At 42.6% G+C, this 17,473-nt stretch overlaps 1 protein-coding gene across 6 annotated transcripts in view; it reads left to right on the plus strand.

The window, feature by feature from the left end:
- Positions 1 to 17,473, plus strand: part of TSPAN18 (tetraspanin 18) — a 132,605-nt gene that overhangs the window by 24,929 nt on the left and 90,203 nt on the right. The window contains exon 1 of one of the 6 annotated variants that reach the window (XM_088166821.1): positions 8,782 to 8,902. The exons of 4 other annotated variants lie outside the window; for them this stretch is intronic. The gene's annotated coding sequence lies outside the window, so the exon portion shown is untranslated. Of the gene's footprint in view, positions 1 to 8,781; positions 8,903 to 10,438; positions 10,579 to 17,473 lie in introns of those variants that run through there. One more of the 6 variants, XM_088166822.1, reaches the window with a different exon arrangement.

Consider the following 17,473-nt stretch of genomic DNA (forward strand, 5'->3'; position numbering starts at 1 on the left):
TACATGGCTTCTCTTGAACTTCAGGACTCTGCTTTTCTCCAGCATATTTGAGTCTTCTACCCTGGCAACTCCTTGGAGCTTTCTATTAAAGTATTAAGGGGAGGAAAACCAGTTGGTTGCCTCAAGCTGAGGAGGAAATGCTAGACTTGAAGGATTATCTCAGCGCAATGAATTTTAAAGACATTTTGCTATACATGTGTGGAAAGCTATCAAAATGCTAATGGTTCTGCTGTCTTTTTTAACCCTTTCAACACACGGAGCTGATGGAGGGGAAGTGAGAATGATGCTATTCAACTGTAAAAGGATAGTTCGGTCAGAAATTAAGTTTTAAGCAGCTTTTAATCTGTTAGCCACTTCTCCCAGTGATAAGGACTGATGCACCCATTATTTGGATAGACCAGTTCTGTATGAGCAGTTGGGGCCATCTGCAGGTGTGGTGTAGGCCAGGTACTCCCTGCAGGAAAGGCTGGCACAGGGCTGAAGGGCTCACATCGGTGCCCCTCCTACTCCCACCCACTTTGTGCCTCTGTGGTGGGGAATTTTAGGCTTTCTGTGCTAATAGGCACTGACCCCCAAGAAAACACTGCTTTTGACTTAAGGCCGTGGGGACGGCTTCCAAAATTAAATGATAAAACTAAAATAACGAGAGTGTAGTTTACATAACTGTGTAATATCACATAGTGAAAAACCTGGAATTGAAAGTTTTAAAACATAACAATATATAGAAAACAAGATAAAAGTTTTAAAGTGAAGGTTTTGTCTTCTTCACCTTCTTCTTTATAGGTTTAGATAATTTTTTGTAATTAAATAAAAAAAATCCATATTGCAAGTCACAGTTATTAAGTTAAAAGTAAAAATAATTTTTGTCTGTTCCTAATTACACAAATTGGCCCTTAAAAGGCCTCGTAGAAAACAAAGTATATCTCAATTTTTTGACTTGTTAGCTAAAAATGCTGTAAAACTCACTATAACATAAATAAGAATTAATAAACATCTAAGTCCAAACAAAAAGTACTGTCTCCCAAACTTTTAATCCCAACTCTAGGGAAAAAAAAAAAAAAAAAAAAAAAAAAAGATAAAACACAATATGAGGGGTCTGTCCCTGCCAGAGCAATCCTACAGCAGCACAGAACACCAGTGTTTCTCCAAGGAGACTCTGATTCTCCTGGCTGCCTTGCCTCACCCTCCTAAGCCAGGGAGGACGTGGGCTCCAGGGGGACACACAGGTTGGGAATGTTTTCTCCGTGCTGCTGTGGGCTGGGCAGCAAGGCTTGTCTGAGATCCTGGGCAGGGGCTCTGCAGTGCTGTGGCTGCTCTGCTGCTGCTGCCCAAAGTGGCTGGGCTGCTTAAATCTGTGCAGGAGGCAGCCAGGCATATTCCTCTGGGGATACTATCCGTAGCTGTGAGGAACTGCTGTTGCCTTTATTTAGGTTTTTGGCTCAAGTTTTTGACGTGTTAGGAATATCTCACTCAACTCTACAGAGATTCTGTTAATGTTGTGCTTTGGAACCAGGTAAATACTTGGCTAGGCAATGATATAAATAACTGAAATACTGTGTTATTAGGCCCATGAGACTCAGTCATTCCTTTAGCTGTCTCTGAAATATGTTAGAGCAATGGGTCTGTCTGTGCTTATCTTTTTAATCAGGACTAGCCAGGCAATTTTAGCCCTCAGGAGAGCCCAAATCACTGAGCTGCAGGGCTATCTAGGCCATTAAGCTCGTGGCTTTCAGGTTTCTGTGAACCTGTAATGTTGTTTATTTATTATTTTTAGGGCATATTTACTGTTAAATATGAGCTGCCAGCTTATTTCGAATCTCCAAAGCCTCAATCTCTTCCATTTTGCAGCTGAAGTGTTTGGGGCCAGCATGTATCACCTGGGGGCAGGAGCAAGGGCAGGCAGTAGGGAAAGGATTGCTGCAGGGATTTTTTTGGGGTTGGGACTAAGGAGACACTGGATGGAGCAAGGTGGAGAGACTGGACAGCAGTGAGACAGTGTGGAATAGGCTTTTCCTTTCTTGTTTGACATGAGGTGTTGTATAGCTTGGGGCATCCTAAGGCAGATTGGGTAGGACTTTGGGGAAGTCAACTTTAGGGAAAGCTGTTTTAATGTGGAATGTTCTAAATAATATGAAAATATGGCTGGTGCATAGTTCATTAAGCATTGTGTTCACCGTGGTTTCCTGTTTGGCTTTCAGCAAATTTATTACTTTAAGTCAGTGTGTGTGTGTGAGAAGAAATAGCTATTTACCCCATCCCCTTGAATTTTTTCCCATCATAGGCAGTTACAATTCACTTGCCAATCTCATGTATATTTAAAGGCTGTTTTCAGTGGACTCTTTTCTCTCTAATTCTTGCATTTCTCAATGGGTGCCTTTAGGAATTGCAAGCAATATTTTTTTTATGAGAAATGATTCTCCCTAGAATTGTTGTGATCACTGGGAAAAAAATCTCTACCTTTTTCTAAGTCCTATTTCACAAAAACTGCTTTTTCCTTAATCTTGAAAATTTAAGGTTGCATGAATAAACAGGTGGCTCTTAACGTGTCTGTAGTTGTTTTGCAGACATGAATTTTAAACTGTGCAATTTCTTTGCATTTTCCATTTGAGTTTTTGTGTGTGCAAAGAGAAGGGAGTTAGAGCTGCATTTTTCCACCACAATCCCTCCTTCCATGTTAGAAGATGAAGGTGTTGGCAGTGGGAAAAGTAGGATTTACAGTGGAGTGTGAGTACGTGACATGTCAACGTCACTTCTCTGATTAAGTATGCAGGTAATCTCTACAGACTAAATGCTAAGCACAAATGCAAAACAAAATCCTTTACTATATCTGAAGAAATGTGCCGTGCATGCAGAGTCAGGCTTTTGGATAAGCTTGTAAAGCAGGTTGCAGGACTAGCCAAAAGGGCAGTGGGATATGCAGGCATGGTCTGTAAAGGGTATTTATTGGAAAGTATTGGAAGGGAATGCATCACCCTCTTTGATAGATGATTTCTGCCTTTTCTTTTTTCTTTTGCATGCCTGCATCGTTTTAAGGCTATAATTCTCCTTTCTTTTGACTGCATGAGGAAAGAAGGGGTGTGGAAGTGCTGGTTAAAAGCAACCACAGTCTAAATTTTGCAAGTTGCCATCTTTCAGAAGTTGGCTGTGGATTCTCTGCATGTACTAGTCTATGTTTCTGAGGTGAGAAAAGCTGTAGGAGAAGCAGCCCTGACAGTAAACAGGCAAAATTCTCTATCCGCTCATACTGGACATATCTGAGCTCTCCTCTCAGAGGAGAAACTGAGGTTTAAAACACTGGAGCTGTGCTCTGAAAGATTTCAATCTTCAGTGTAGCAGTAATTATCTCCACCAAGAGTCTTTGTGTTTCCAGATTCCCAAGACTGAAGATACCTTACCCCAGGACATGTAGCAGCATGATGGGTAAAACACCTTCTGGGAAAGAGAAAGTTCTCAGTTCAAATATTGGCTTGAACTTAAGGCAAAAAGTCTGTATGAACCAGTCTGCAGTATTCCAGAAGCCAGGCATTTACTCAAATTACTTGTTGGATGAGCTGTGGTTGTTGTCCATGTGTGTGGTCTTAGCCCATGGCAAATGAAAGGTAATGCAATCTAACTAAGCTCTATCACTGCTAAATTAAATTACCTCACATCATCTGCAGGGGATGAGAATGCACAGGGAGAGTCACCACAGCTCAGCTGATGCTCAGCCTCCTGTTACTGCCATGCACCACAACTCTGCTGGGATCTCCACTGGAGAGTCCCAGGGAGCAAGCAACAAGTAGTAGCCAGTTGCAAGGAGCAGGAGATACAGCTGTGCCTCCATTTAGAGAATGAAATCCCTAAATCTCATCACATTTTTAGTTAGGAAAGTTCAGGGGGCTGATTTTGAGGTTGATGGAAATAGAGGTTTTCAACAATTACTGGACTTACTAAAAAAATAAAAAAAAATTGCCATTTCCAGCAGATGTTGGCTCCCTTGCCTGTAGGGAGGTCCTTTTGCTTATAACAGGCAGTGGTGCCAAATACATTTTTGTTCTCTTGGGAATGTTTTTCCTGAAAGATTCATTTCATCTGCAATGAATTCTTGTGCTTTAAACACAGGAAATATATTTTTTTTCAAAAAATCTGTGAGAACTTCTTTACAAATGAATCAAAATTGTCCCATTTGATAGCAGACCAAGCAGCAGTCTGTCCTCACTTTCACTTGCTTTGTTTCTGAGATCAGTATTCCTTGTCTAGGAATACTGAGAGGCACTGAATGATCTTACCTTGCCAGGGATGATCCAGCAAGCTTGGCAGCCTGGAGATGTGTCCAGTTTGACTGCCATAATGGGATTTGAAAGAGAATTGGTGTAAAGTGATGATAGAAAGGACGTGGAAATATCCGCTTTGGCTCCTTGGCCTTTAGACTAGGAAGAGACAACTTTAGCAAAAGCCTCTGTAGCCAGTGTGTGTCAGCTTAGCCTCGGGAGACAGAACTGCAGGTGATGCTTTGTTCTGGTGGGCAGTGGGAAGGTCTCACCTTGGTCTGAGCTGATCCCCTCCTAGTGTGAGGGTGCCAAGGTGGGCCATGCCAGCTTCAGAACCTCTAAGAGGAGAGGAGAACAGGGGCTTGCTCAGAGGAAATGCTGAGTCTCTTGTCCCCAAAAAGCCTTCCTGGCAGTGACCATGACCGTGGTAAGGATGGGCAGTGCTTTCTGCAGAGCTTTCTGCAGTCCCAGTGGCTGTCATCTCGATGGTTTGGTACTGGTGGGGTGATGCTGGCAGCACCACTGCGCCGTCATTATGGAGTCAGGGTCACAGGTGCTTCCGTGTCCTTGTGACCTGGTGGTTCATCCTGTTTTCTTCCAAGCCAGGGCTGAAATCTCCTGTTATTGACTGATAAAAGCTTTTGTGCTGAAAATTTCCCATTCATATAATGTCTCAGAAATCATCACAGTGTGACAAACCCCCTTTCCAGCGCTAGTCTCTCTTTGGCCGTGATTTTCTGTAAACCAGGGTTGGAATGTGTTTCTGAAACATACATGAAGTTTAGCATTTGTTGTTGGTGACACAGATCATTGCACATGGAAGGATGAATGTGCAAGTTCATGTACAGCCTGCTTTCACTGCACAATGAAGATGTGGTTAAATGGGAATTAGGATTAATACTGGATTTAAGATTCTCATAGTTGGCTGGTAAAAGCCTAATCTCCTCAAAGGCTGCAGGCAGGCTGGCAGCATTCAGCTCAAGGCCAATGTTGTTTGCAAGACCTGAAAGAAATTCAATTTTGATTCTTAGAGCAGTTTAATCGTAGCCTTTCAAGATAGGGATGGGAAGAGCATATACTATCTCAAATGCAGCCTTTTAATTTCTTTACTCTATGAGAGTCACCTCGGCTTCTAGGTCTGATGGACATTTGACAGTAATATTTTTCATTTCCTTTTGTAAAAGCTTAGGGATTCTGATTGATTTCAGAAATGTATGAATTGCATTCTCAAAGTTGATATACTAAAGTCTCTGCATAGGCAGAGTGAGATAAATCCAAGTAGAGCAGTTTAAAGTGTTGAGAGTGCTAAATGTCATCCAGGTAAGCAGGCTCAGGAGGCCATAGAAATGTGGAGCTCCTGGGTGTGATGTGGTCAGTTCAGTCCAGCCTGGTTTGCTTTTTGCTGTGGTAGAGAAGACTGGTGAGAAATGCATTGCTGAGTCTGTGCAGGTCCTAAAATGAATCACTGCATCTAACATTAAGGCCCGTGTTGGAAAATAACATGTTTTAACATGAAATGTTGATGCTTCTCTTGTTTATTGTGGCTGCATTTTTTCTGTGTACCTAGTCTTTTTGGAAAGTCGGACATTTAGTTATCTAAATAACTTGGTTTTCAGTTAAATCTTTAGGTGGAGTTCATGTAGGCTTCATCTTGCATTGCCAAACAGGACAGAGGTGTGTAAAATTTGTTTGTATAGCTATTTCTGATTCCTTGTTTCCAGCTTTCTCTTTGATTGCAGTTTTGATTTGCTCTGCCCAGCTGCTGAGAGATGTCCTTTGAAAAATGCTTTTCTATCTGTATCACTGCTAGTGATAGCCTGGCAAAGTGTGTCTGCTTTTCCTTTGTTTTAAATCAATAGTCCATCCTGTGGATGGGTCCCCTTTATTGGGAGCATCAAAGATCTCTACAGAGTGATCATGGATGCTGCTGTCAGTCAAAAGGGCTCTGAGCCACTGAGGATGGAAGGAGCAGAGACATTGACTGGATTCGAGTGGAAAGCTTGTGGAACGCTGCTGATACAATTCAATATCCACGTTGCTTTACAAGTATGACATTTCTGCAGAGGTGGTGGTGAAGTGCTTTTAACTAGACCTGAATGCAGTCTTATCAATCTGTTTTTTTTTTTCTCAAGCCTAAAACTCCATCTAGATAGATTTTTTTGGATTGCTTCTCTTTCCTTCTGTGTTGGTCCTCCTTGCTTAGGTTGCCTTTCCTCTCCCTGTTGCCTTGTGTAGAACCTGTTATCAAATAATCCCGTTAATCTTTTTAGTAATCTCTAAAACATTTACCATCAAGCAGGACATTTTTTCTGAGGTATGAATTTTCCTTGTATACCTTAAGCCACCTGGCTGTCAGCATGTGAAATTGAGATGTGCACTGAAGGTTGTCCTTTCCAAGGCTCAGGGGCCCACACGATGACCTGATTTAAAATTTGAAAGACAGTGACTTTATTTAATTTAGTAATGCATGTCTCTGCCCCCACTGTTCTCAGTTCCCTTTAACATCTCAAACCAACTGGATTTCAGGTCTCTATGTGGGCTCTCAAGTCCCTTAAAGAACAAGCTGTTTGAGGTCATGTTGATGAGAAAATTTCTGTTCTGTTTTATAGCAGCCATAGGCCAGGAAAGTCTTTGGTCTTTCAGCTCCATTCCCTTTACTCTTCAACAGAAATTAATGGTAAGGAACAATGGCTAGAGAGGGAACCTAGGCAAGTCGAAGGTTTATTTTTATTCTCTGACTGTCAGAGACCTTATCCCTCTGCAAAAGTCAAACAGCTTGGTTTAAAGCATGCAACAATTCATGGAAGTGCCTTGTGAGCATCTTAAAACTGTTGTTTTGTTCAGTATTATGACTGACTGGAAGGCCTGGTCTGTGGTTTTTCTGGTGTGTGGTGGGAGGTGGCAAAGACTGCTTAGAGCAGCAGTGTGTAATGAGACAGTGCCATGCTGGGTGAAGCTCAGGGATTTGTAAGCCTGTAAAAATTCAGGAGAACACGCATTAATGCTATTGCTTGTTGTAGCCTCTAGCAAGCAGATAGGGAGCTATTAAACCCCTCTGAATAGAAATAGGGGTGAGGGGGAATATCTGATAACTTCAGCTTGTATCAGTTGTACAAATTAGTTGGAGGAGAGCGAGCTCAGGCAGAGTGTTTAAAAAAAGAAACAAACAAAACTCAAACCAAACCAAAGAAATCAAGCCAACAGGAACAACAAAACCCTCTTGACACATGTCAGGATGTATCTACTAAGGGGATTCAGGTTTTCATGCTGGCTGAACCATGCAAGGGGGGCAAAAAAGTGCCATGCTGACCTGTAGTTGCATCCTGCCATGCAGGTTAAGCACTATTTGAAGTCAAGGAATTTTTGATTGCTGTTTTGGCCAAAGCCTTGGCATTATAAAAAAGCAATTGTGCTGATAGAGATGAATGGGTGTGAATAAACTTGTGTCTGGCTCCTGATACCTTAGAGGGCCCAGTGGTAGAAATGTGTCTTGTGACTCCACAGCAGCAATTTCTTATTGCTCCTTCAACGAGTCCACTCTGTGACAGACCCCCTTTACCTGCACCTCAAAGCTAATTCTGCTCAGAGCACATCTCCCTGATGATGCTGTGCTTTTCAAAGCATCTGCAGCCTTGCCTGTAGAAGGCCAGCCAACATCACCACGGCTGCTACTGCTGCACCACGTTTCGTTTCAGATTGCCCAGCCGTGGCCAGGAATGCACGGCCCCTGCGCTCTGCTGTGCCCGGTGTTTTGCTGCGGATGAATGTGGCGGGATGATGTGTAAACATTTCTGTGTGTTCTGATGGTGAATGTTTGCAAGCTGTTTGCACAGCCTTGCTCATTTATCCCCCCCAGCCCCTCCAAGACCAGCTTGTGCTTTATCACTGCTGATAAGCCGGTGTGTGATCTGAGGCAGAGCCATGAGCCAGAGCCCAAGGCCGGCAGAGTCCCAAGTGCATAGTTTGGGGGCAGCTCGGTTTCTTTCCTGATAAGCCTGTGCCTCTTGCGGCAGTACAGTGCACACTCCTTTTAAAGTGTAATCATAATCCTCTTTGCAGCCGGCGCTGCTATCCCCACAGGAAGCATTAGCAATATCACAAAGTGCGGAGACTTCATTGTTTTCCCCTAATCTGCAAAGGGAACTGAGACAAGACACAGGAAACTTTAACCTATTCCATGCCTCGGTGGCGAATAATTAATTTCTTACTGAGTGAGAAAACCGGGGGAAGCCTCTTAGTTAAGATAAAGTAAGCGCAAGGCTCACAGGCTTATCTTGCTCTGTGGAATTCGGGAAAGGACGTGTCCTTGAATTCGCCTGTCTGGCGCGCCCAGATTTTGTGTTTGGGAGTAATGGGTCTATTAGAGCTGCCCTAAGTGATTGCCGGGTATGAGACACCTCTTGCCGGGAAATGCAGTAGCCATGCTTTTGTTCAAGGACCTGAACAAAAGGCTCTGGATGCTTAATAATGTGCAAATTTGGGTGGGTGGGATATGGAGAAGGTTAATAGGGCAGGCTAACAGAGGAGGAGCTGAGTTTGAGAGAGGAGGGGAGGAACGCCGAAGACATGGCAGCAGACAGAGAAATAAAACAAGAAAAGCAGCCCCTTTTTGCCATGTTAAAGTTAACTTAGTCCCCACTGACATTTCTGGGGTAAGTGCAAGCTGTGTCTGATGAAATACTATTTTCAGCCATGGCTGTGTGAGAGGTCACAGTGCAGCTCCGAGGGCTGTGGTGTGCAGGTCTGAGTGCTGTGGAAATGCTGTCCAGACCCTGACCCATCACTGGTGTGACTGGCTGTGAGAGTGCTTTTGTGGCTGGCAATTCACTTTGGGTCAGTGCTTTACCTTTGCAGAACTCATCTGAGCAAGCTGCCTGTCATGAAATGTTTCTTGTCGTGCTCGGGTCTGAGGCTGGGCTGTGCTTTTGCTGAAAAGGAAAAGCTGAAGGGGAGGAATTGCCCTGGCCTGGCACAGGGGGCACAGATCCTGAATGGTGAATGATCTGCTTGCACATGAGCTGCATCTGTGAATGTCCTTTAATCCAAAATATGACAAGAGAAAAGGAACAAAAGAAAACGCTCTCAAAAATAACATGAGATAAGGATCTGGAGAATTTGCTTTTTATTTTGCTCAAGAGTCCCTGGAGACTTCTTCTTTTAAGGGAAGAAATACAGCTTTCAAGGTCGAGCTTTTTTTTTTTTTTTTTTTTTTTTTTTTTTTTTTTTTTTTTTTTTTTTAAATATGCTCCCCCAACCCCTCCCTTATTCTTCAGACTTCAAAGGCAGTCAGCTGAGAGCTTCTTAGGAATGTTACATCTGTTCAGAGTAAACGCGGATTGGTGGAAATTCTTCCTCCAAAGTGTCTGAAATTTGTACACAAATTTTCTTGAGACTACTGTAAACAAAGCACAACCTCAGTGGGGTCAGGGCTGAGTGGTTAACAGCAGTGAAGGGTGGAAATCCAGCAAGTGAAAGTAATGTTCTGTAGAGGCATTTAATTTAGACACAAGTGGGGATTTTTTTCTTTGGTGCCTTAATAGAAAACAGTTTAATGTCTGTTCCTTTTAATAAAATTGTTTCAGAAATTGAAACTGAACAAATGGACTGAAATGTGAACTAATGCTTGGCCGCTGCTCCTCAAACTTCTAGCTTGTGCTAGCTGTGTACCTGCTGGCATACCTGCCTTGTCATTCTGCTTTCAGTCTTATTCTGTGTCTATCAAAAAGTGAAATCAAAATTTTGCTTTTTGTGTCTAGCGCTTACCTACTGATCCTTTACCAGCCGATCCAAAACTTACTGGTAGTGGAGGGGCTTTGGATCAGGCACTTGATATGACACAGAAAAATGTCACTGTGAGCTTGGAGGATACAGCAGGTGGGCGTAGGAATTGGACTTAGTTTAACACTGCTTTGTCTGTAATGGATGGGAATTTATTGCTGATTTTGATGAAAGCTGATGTGTGGCATTGCTGGGAATGTTTGGAAATCCTCTCCACAGTAGGACTTATGGACACGATCAGGTCCCAGACAGCCTTGTGCATAACTGCCTCTTCACATCACAAAAGTGTAACTGAACTGTAAATGGTTTTCACACCAATTATTTCCCTCTTGTTTTTGAAGAGAGAGCCGAGAGGGGGGTTGTTTATCCCATCTCCCTGGTGCAGCTGAAACTCAGAGCAGCAAGCTTGTGCTGGAGCTGTTGTTTCCCCTGCATGTTTCCCATAAGGAGGCCAAGGAGTGTGAGATTTGTGATTCAGTGTGTGGCTTTGTCACATGCCTACCCAGGCTGAAGATGACAGAAATCTTGGTGCTATCTCACTTCAGGTTGGGTAAGTATGTTTTGTTTGTTGCTTTTGTGGGGTTTTCTTTTAAATTAGACTTCTTAAATGAAGAGCAGCAATATTTAAGCTTCTGTGTAAATAAGCAGAGAACTCTGGCTTCGTCTTGTCTAATCTGTTTAACCTTCATCAACCCAAATATTTACTCTAGGCATTAAATATCCAGGCAGTGTAATTCTGATGCTAAAATTCATGCCCTGAGAATGCTGTAGATTGACTAATCCTGCAGAATTCCCAAAATCCCTATCTGTATAAATACACTTCCTATATGAGGGATTATAACTAAATGCCGTGAATTCAGATCAGCAAAGGAGAAGTAAAGCAGTTGGCCCATTTCTTCTGCTGCTTATGTATTTTTATGAGGTTATCCATCTTAGTCTAAATAGATGTGTAAAGAAAACTGCAAATACTGAAGCACGATGGTGTCATATACTGCATGAAGAAAGTTTAACCCTCTGCCTTTTATCAGTTTTCAAATCACCATCAGCTTGATTTACTCAGACTGCTGAAATTGTTATTCCTTTTGGGTATGGCATTTCTGGTGAATCCGTGACTTTTTTTTTTTTTTGTCTTTGACCTCTTCCTGCAATTGTGCAGTGTAAAGAGTTGATTAAACAGTATCAGAGATACAAAATTTGTAGCTCCGTTGCTGAAGGCATCCCCATCCCCTCCACAGGCTCATTCCCCCAGCTGCAGGCAGAGCAGAGCCCACAGCATCAGCATTATCAGATTTATCAGCAGCAAAGCTGACATCCCAGGACTGGTGTGCAGTGTCCACTGCAGGCAATACTGACTTACAAGGCTCCTGTGTAAACCTGTTGGTATAGGCATGGTGCAAGTAACCTTCTGAGCAGCTAGGCTGCTCCTGTTACTGTGTTAATTATCTGTCTTTGTGGATTAAAGTGCAGACTTGTTTGGGATCCTTATCTTGGAGAAGTTCTGTTAATATCCCCTCATGTTGCCCTGTCTATTACTGTTCACTGTTCCAGAGATGTGAAGGCTATAAGCACCCAGGGGACCAGAGTTAATTTGGCTGCTTTAAATGGAATAGCTAAAAACAATGAGATCAAGTTACAGAAGTACAATCAAAACTGTTTATGGAGGACTTCACAAGAGCATTGGTCATTAGGTTCATGAGAAGCTAATTTGTACTTTCTGAGAATTTTGAGAGAAGACTTGCAAAAAATTAAAAAACAGGAGAGCCAGCAGGATGGAATTGTTCCCTATCGGCAGGGAAAGGTCCCTGCCAATTTTACTGTTTTCTGATTACAAGATTCTATGTAGCAGTTGGATACTAGAAGGAAGAAACTGCTCAGCTGCAGGAACATGTCTAGCCTGGAACCTGTGCTGTTTATGGCCACTGGGTCCTAACAGATGATTCTCTTTGCTGGAAAAGGACTAGTAGGGGAAGAATTACACCTCACTTTACTTGCCAACAGGTTCCATAGGGAAATCCCTTCTCCGTCCCATGCTGGGTTAGTCAGAATTTAATGGTGTATCTGGGTAAGAATCACTGCAGTTAGGCTGCTAATCTCATTTATGTCCTCAGATAAGATTGTTATCAGAGTAATTGTCTGTTTGCTCCCCCTTCTGAGTCTAATCAGAGTGGATTGTGCCAGTACCTCCTGGGGCAGAGGAACTTGGATCTTGATTGCCCTCAAAAGAAAGAGAAAATCCTCAGTGTATATTTAATGTAAACTTCAGTTTTGTTAGATGTTCACGGGAAAATCATGTGGAAATAACTTGCTCAGACGTGTCTTGGGCTTTTCACAGCAATATATTTGCTCTCATTTAAAGTCTAAGTTTAGTCAGGCAAGTGCATGTAGTGCATACTGTGGTGAGTTTTTCAAAAGATAATGCTATGCACCAGCAAAACTGGTATTTTCTCAAGCCCTGGGACAGAGCAAGTTCATGTCTGCAGAGAATGCATACTCTTAGGTGCTCCAGCCAGCAAATAAATCTGAACAATTAGTGCTTTTTGCTTTATTTCAAAGCAAATTGCAGGAGTGGGTGGATTTTGCTGGTGGGTATAAAGGAGAGTCAAAGATTAACTTTTCGTATATCCTTCAAGTTGGGACTAGAACTTGTCTCTTGATGTGCTTACCTGAGGAAATGTGCTGCTTGGTCTCTGTAAAAGTGAGCAAACCACAGGTAATGCAGCGAGATACAGAAATGCTGCCCATGTTATACGGGTGAGAAAACTGAGACACAGATGTACCATGGGCTGCTGTGGGGGCTGCCAAAGCAGAGCTGTGTGGGTAAGGTCAGTGCCAGAGCCAGCGTTGCTAGTGAGTGTTCCTGATTTCTGCTCTGGATTGCCATCTCCAGTCACCAGCACTGCAGCAAAAGCAAGATGTGGTCCTGCCCTTAGTGGTGTTGCTGCTGTAGAGATGATGCCTGGCTCGATCAGACCTGTATCCCTGGATTGTCTGAGGAGCTCTAGAGCTTTCGAGTGTGGTACACAAAGCAAGCTCAAAGGGCAAGGGCATGCCACTGAAGAGAGTGCTCAGAGCTGCTGAACTTGCACGGCTTGTGTGTGAGAGCCACTGAGACCGTCTGATTCCATCAGGCTTAAAGGATGTTGAATGAAGCAGGTTCTTTCAGGCACAGGCAAATGTCATTTTGGGGACCTTGAATTTGGTATGGCCACAGCTGCTTCTAGCCTAATGTGTGCTTGGTGTGCTTAGTGTGGATATTCTCTAAAAGTTTTATTGCATACTTTGCTGCTTCCTGCTCCATTAGACTTCAAATCACTAATTGTAGTGGTAGTTTCATGGCTACAGTGTCCCTTTCAGCAGAAACTGTAATTACTTTCCATTTGCTGGATGACTTAACTGATGTTGCTCTCCTTTGTACAAAGAGAGAAACAGACTTGCAGAAAGAGAGGTAGAGAAATAGAAAGAGATGGAAAAAGTGTTTTTACCTTTGCTATATTGCACTGAAGAGAGGCCAGATACAGCATTTAGAAAGTGCTTCGGGAACTGGAAGTAATACAACATCGGGAGAACCAGTAAACAGAGCTTTAGATATGTAGGATGGTGTGGCCATCCTACTGCCTCCAGAACTCAGGATCTCCACACAAAGCTGCAATATTGCCTTACTTGGCCCTAGCCGTGGTGTGTTTGATTTGGCCCTGATGCACATGCCACAGATATTAGTGTCCAGCAGTAGAGCTTGTGGTCTTGAAAGCCCTTTTGTATGGTTTGTGGCCTCATGCTAAGGAATTACTTTTTTTTACTCTGTTCCATTACATGTGTTGTTTCTGTTTTTCTGGTGTTCTTTTTTTTTGTGTGTGTGTGAGATTATGTTCTGTTTTTTCACTTGAAGCATATTTTTGGCACCCCTTGGCCCTTTAATGGGGCTCTCGTGTTATCAGACACCACAGCTCTACATACACTAACAGTGCTTTGTTATCTGGATTTCTTTTCGAGCCATTCACATTCCAGGACCTTGTCTCCAGCTGTTCTTTTTCTGTAATGATCCTGAGGAGAGTGTTGTAATTTACTCTGCTACTTCTGCTGGCATAGCACCCCAGAGCCATCCCTGATTGGATACATCACTCCCCATGTTGTGGTGTTGAGGGTGAAGTTGCACATTAAGGAGCTGTTGGCTGATTTATGAAAAGCACGCTTTTGGAGGCTGGGAGCAGATTTCTCTGGAGGGGCTGGTGAACTGTAGCCTGTGCCTGCTCCCTTTCTCCATTGTTAGCCCTGTGTGGCACCCACAGCACAGGGTATAACCCTGTGTCTGCTCCATCACCTCCCTCAGCTCATGGCTCCATCTGCACTGTTTAAAGCTACCCTCCCATCTGGCACCCACAGTTCTGCTTTTTCAGTCCATAGCAATGATTTCTTGAAGCCATAACTCTAAATATGTGTCTACAGCCCCTTCATGCTGGACCTTGGGCTGACCCACCAGTTTTCAGAGTGGTGTGTCACTCTTTAGCACAATTGCAAGGCTGGTCTTTGAATCCTTTAAGGCACCTGTCCTTGTTTAATCTGGTCAGTCTCTGGTGAGTAGGGTCTACCTTGAAAATTTATGGAAGTACTTCATTAAACCAAACACTAGCACAATAAGTGTAGCACGAACCAATCTTAAGTTACTACTACGGCTTCTGTCAGCTACCATAAAAAGCTTTTCTAGACTTTATTAACTAGTGAGCACAAGAGATGTCACCGAGCTGTCAGGCCCAGACTGTCAGCCTGGTCTTGCCATGCTCAGGAGTACACGGTGTGACTGAGGAGTTCCTCTGTCAGAGTTGATCTGAGGACAAATCTGTCCCTCGACGCCTCCAAGTGCTATGCTGCCTTGCAGTAAGCATTTGGAGATGTTGAGGTAGTTGAGAACTCACCATAAAGTAGTTCTACTCAGCTATAAGAATAGCCATGCACAGTGTGAACAGGGGTAACAAGTCTTGCTAAGCAGTCGTTTTAAGAGAGATTACATAGAGAGATTTATTGTTGAAGCCAGAAACAAATCCATATGGGAAGCACAGTAGCAAAGAGGAGAAAATAAAAGAATAATAAGAAATATTTTACTTGTAACCTCTTAGATGTGTTGCAGGGAGATTTGTCTCATTTTTAATGGATCTTCAATTATCTATGATAACAACCTTTATTTGGTTGGATTAATCCTGAAGGGGATCTGTGCAAACTATGGACAAACTTTACATACAAACACACATTTCAGCTCCAGCTGAATTGGCTCCAGCTTGAAACTTGGTAGAAGAACTACATCTGATTTCAGTGAGAGATGCAGAAGGCACTAGCCTGCCTTTGAAAGAGAACTTCAGAAATTATTTTGTGTAGATGGCCACTTGAGTCCTACAGGACACTTCCACCACTGAAGTTGCCTTTTCCCCTTAAAAGGTCAGGAGAGAGGAAATAAGTTTTTAACTAATTACAGCGAGGCAGCAGCAGCACATGGGAAAACACTGAGCAGAAAATGGTTCAGGTGATGTGGGGAGTCAGGATTCCTTTTGAAGTGAAGCCAAATGTAAACTTTGTGGTTACAACGTGTCATGGTCTTTCCAGGGCACAGTTTCCAGCCTTGCTTCCTATTAAGCACATCATGTTGTGAATATTTAAGGCCGGCTTGTGCCTTTGGGTGTTTCTCAGATGACAGATGCTAAAGAACCCTCCTTTATTCTGTTGAATACTAGAAAGGGGCCCAGTTTATCTTGTTTTTCCAGATTTATTTCTCTTCCATTGCTTGGAGCAGTTTAGGTCTGTTGGTAGTATCACACCAGTGGTGAATCACAGCGCTGGCAATATTTGAAGCCCCACAGTTCACAATTTGTTCCTAGTGAATGTTTTGTCCATTTGAGCTCCGTTCCAAGAGAATTGTGGCAGAGTCTAGATGGAGGCCTGCCTTCCTACTGGATCTTTTTGAGGGTGGGATCATGATTGCTGCCATCATAAGTAGTACTGAGGTTTCCATAGGTTAAACAACATATCTAGAAGTTTCAAGTGAAGCTCTGGCTTCCCGGAGATAGGAGTGCCAGTAAATTGTGGCTGTGAGTCCCAAAAGCACTCAACTTTGCCTTGGACACAACTTGTAGGAGAATTCTTCAGTAGCAGGGAGGAAGGGAGAAGACTGATGCTTTGCCACACTTCTGAATTAGAAATGCTGGACTAGAAGTTCTCCAAGAACCTTACAGTAAGGACCCTGATTCCTCCAGTAATTTTTGTGCTCTGTATTCAGCTCTCACTGCCATTGAGATTTGTGCCTGAACAAAGACTTTGGTCATCCCGTTCAATAATAAAAATTGGCAGCTAGGTACCTGACAGCTTTTTGCTTCATATTTGCTCCTGCTTCCCATCATCAACAGCAGTAAAGTGCCATGGGGTGAAAATCAGCACTAATTTGGGAGTTAGATTGCCTGTGTAATAAGCTTCTCTGTTATTCTTTGGCAGGAGCAACAGCTAATATAAATTGTTTGCTGTCACTTCTGCATGGGCCATGTACCAGCATCAAAGTTAATCCCTCAAAATTATGTTCCATTATAAATCTCTCTTCACAGATGAAGTGAGTGCAATTAGGCAGAGAGGTCCAGAATCATTACCAAAGGGAAAAAGCTCTGAAGGACAAAAACAGTCTCCCTGTGCATCACAAAATGATGTAACACCTTGCCTTGGAGTGACCTCCAGAAAACAGATGCTCTTTGGCCACAGTATTTTTGGGGCTTGTTTGGCAGCAAAAATATGTTCTGAGTTGACCAGAACTGTGTTCCACCTTTTTTTAAGTACAAGGTGTAGGATCTTAAAAGGAATTTGAAGCAATTTGTGTCAGTTCTCCCTTATTTCCTTTCTTCCAATAACACAGAGAATGTTTAATGTCATTATTCCTGCCTGAGTCCTGGGAATTCACAAAAGATCATCAAGACCTTAGTAATAGGCTGGAAAAATCCCCAGCATATTTAATTAGAGATTATTCTTTTGATGTTTGGGTTGATTTTGAGGTTTGTTTTTTATCAGGTTACTCTTGGGTAACCCTCTGTATACAGAACAAATTCCCTGCTTTCAGCAATGTCAAAGACCTTCAAGGTTTAAACATACTGGTGTGGTTAAATCCCTTTCATTTTTTAAGTTTCATGTGAAATTCTTTTTTGTTAGGGAAAATGAAAATATCCCTTTACTGTAACATTCTGGCTACTCTGGGCAGGGCTGTACAATGATGGACTTCTTACATCCAGTTTAGAAATGCAGCTTAAAATCATCTGTGTCTGCTGAAAAATTCTTCTTCCCCCTTTTTATAAGGAGATGATGACAAGTGCCTTAGTTCCTGGGGGTGAGGTGTTTTTGGGGTTTTGTTTTTATTTTTTTATTTTTTTTTATTTTTTTTTAAATTTTTTTTTTTTTTTTGGTTTTGGGTTTTTTCCTTGGTT

Source organism: Sturnus vulgaris, chromosome 6 (genome assembly GCF_052056855.1).
Source record: "Sturnus vulgaris isolate bStuVul1 chromosome 6, bStuVul1.hap1, whole genome shotgun sequence".
In the NCBI taxonomy this organism is placed as follows: domain Eukaryota; kingdom Metazoa; phylum Chordata; class Aves; order Passeriformes; family Sturnidae; genus Sturnus; species Sturnus vulgaris.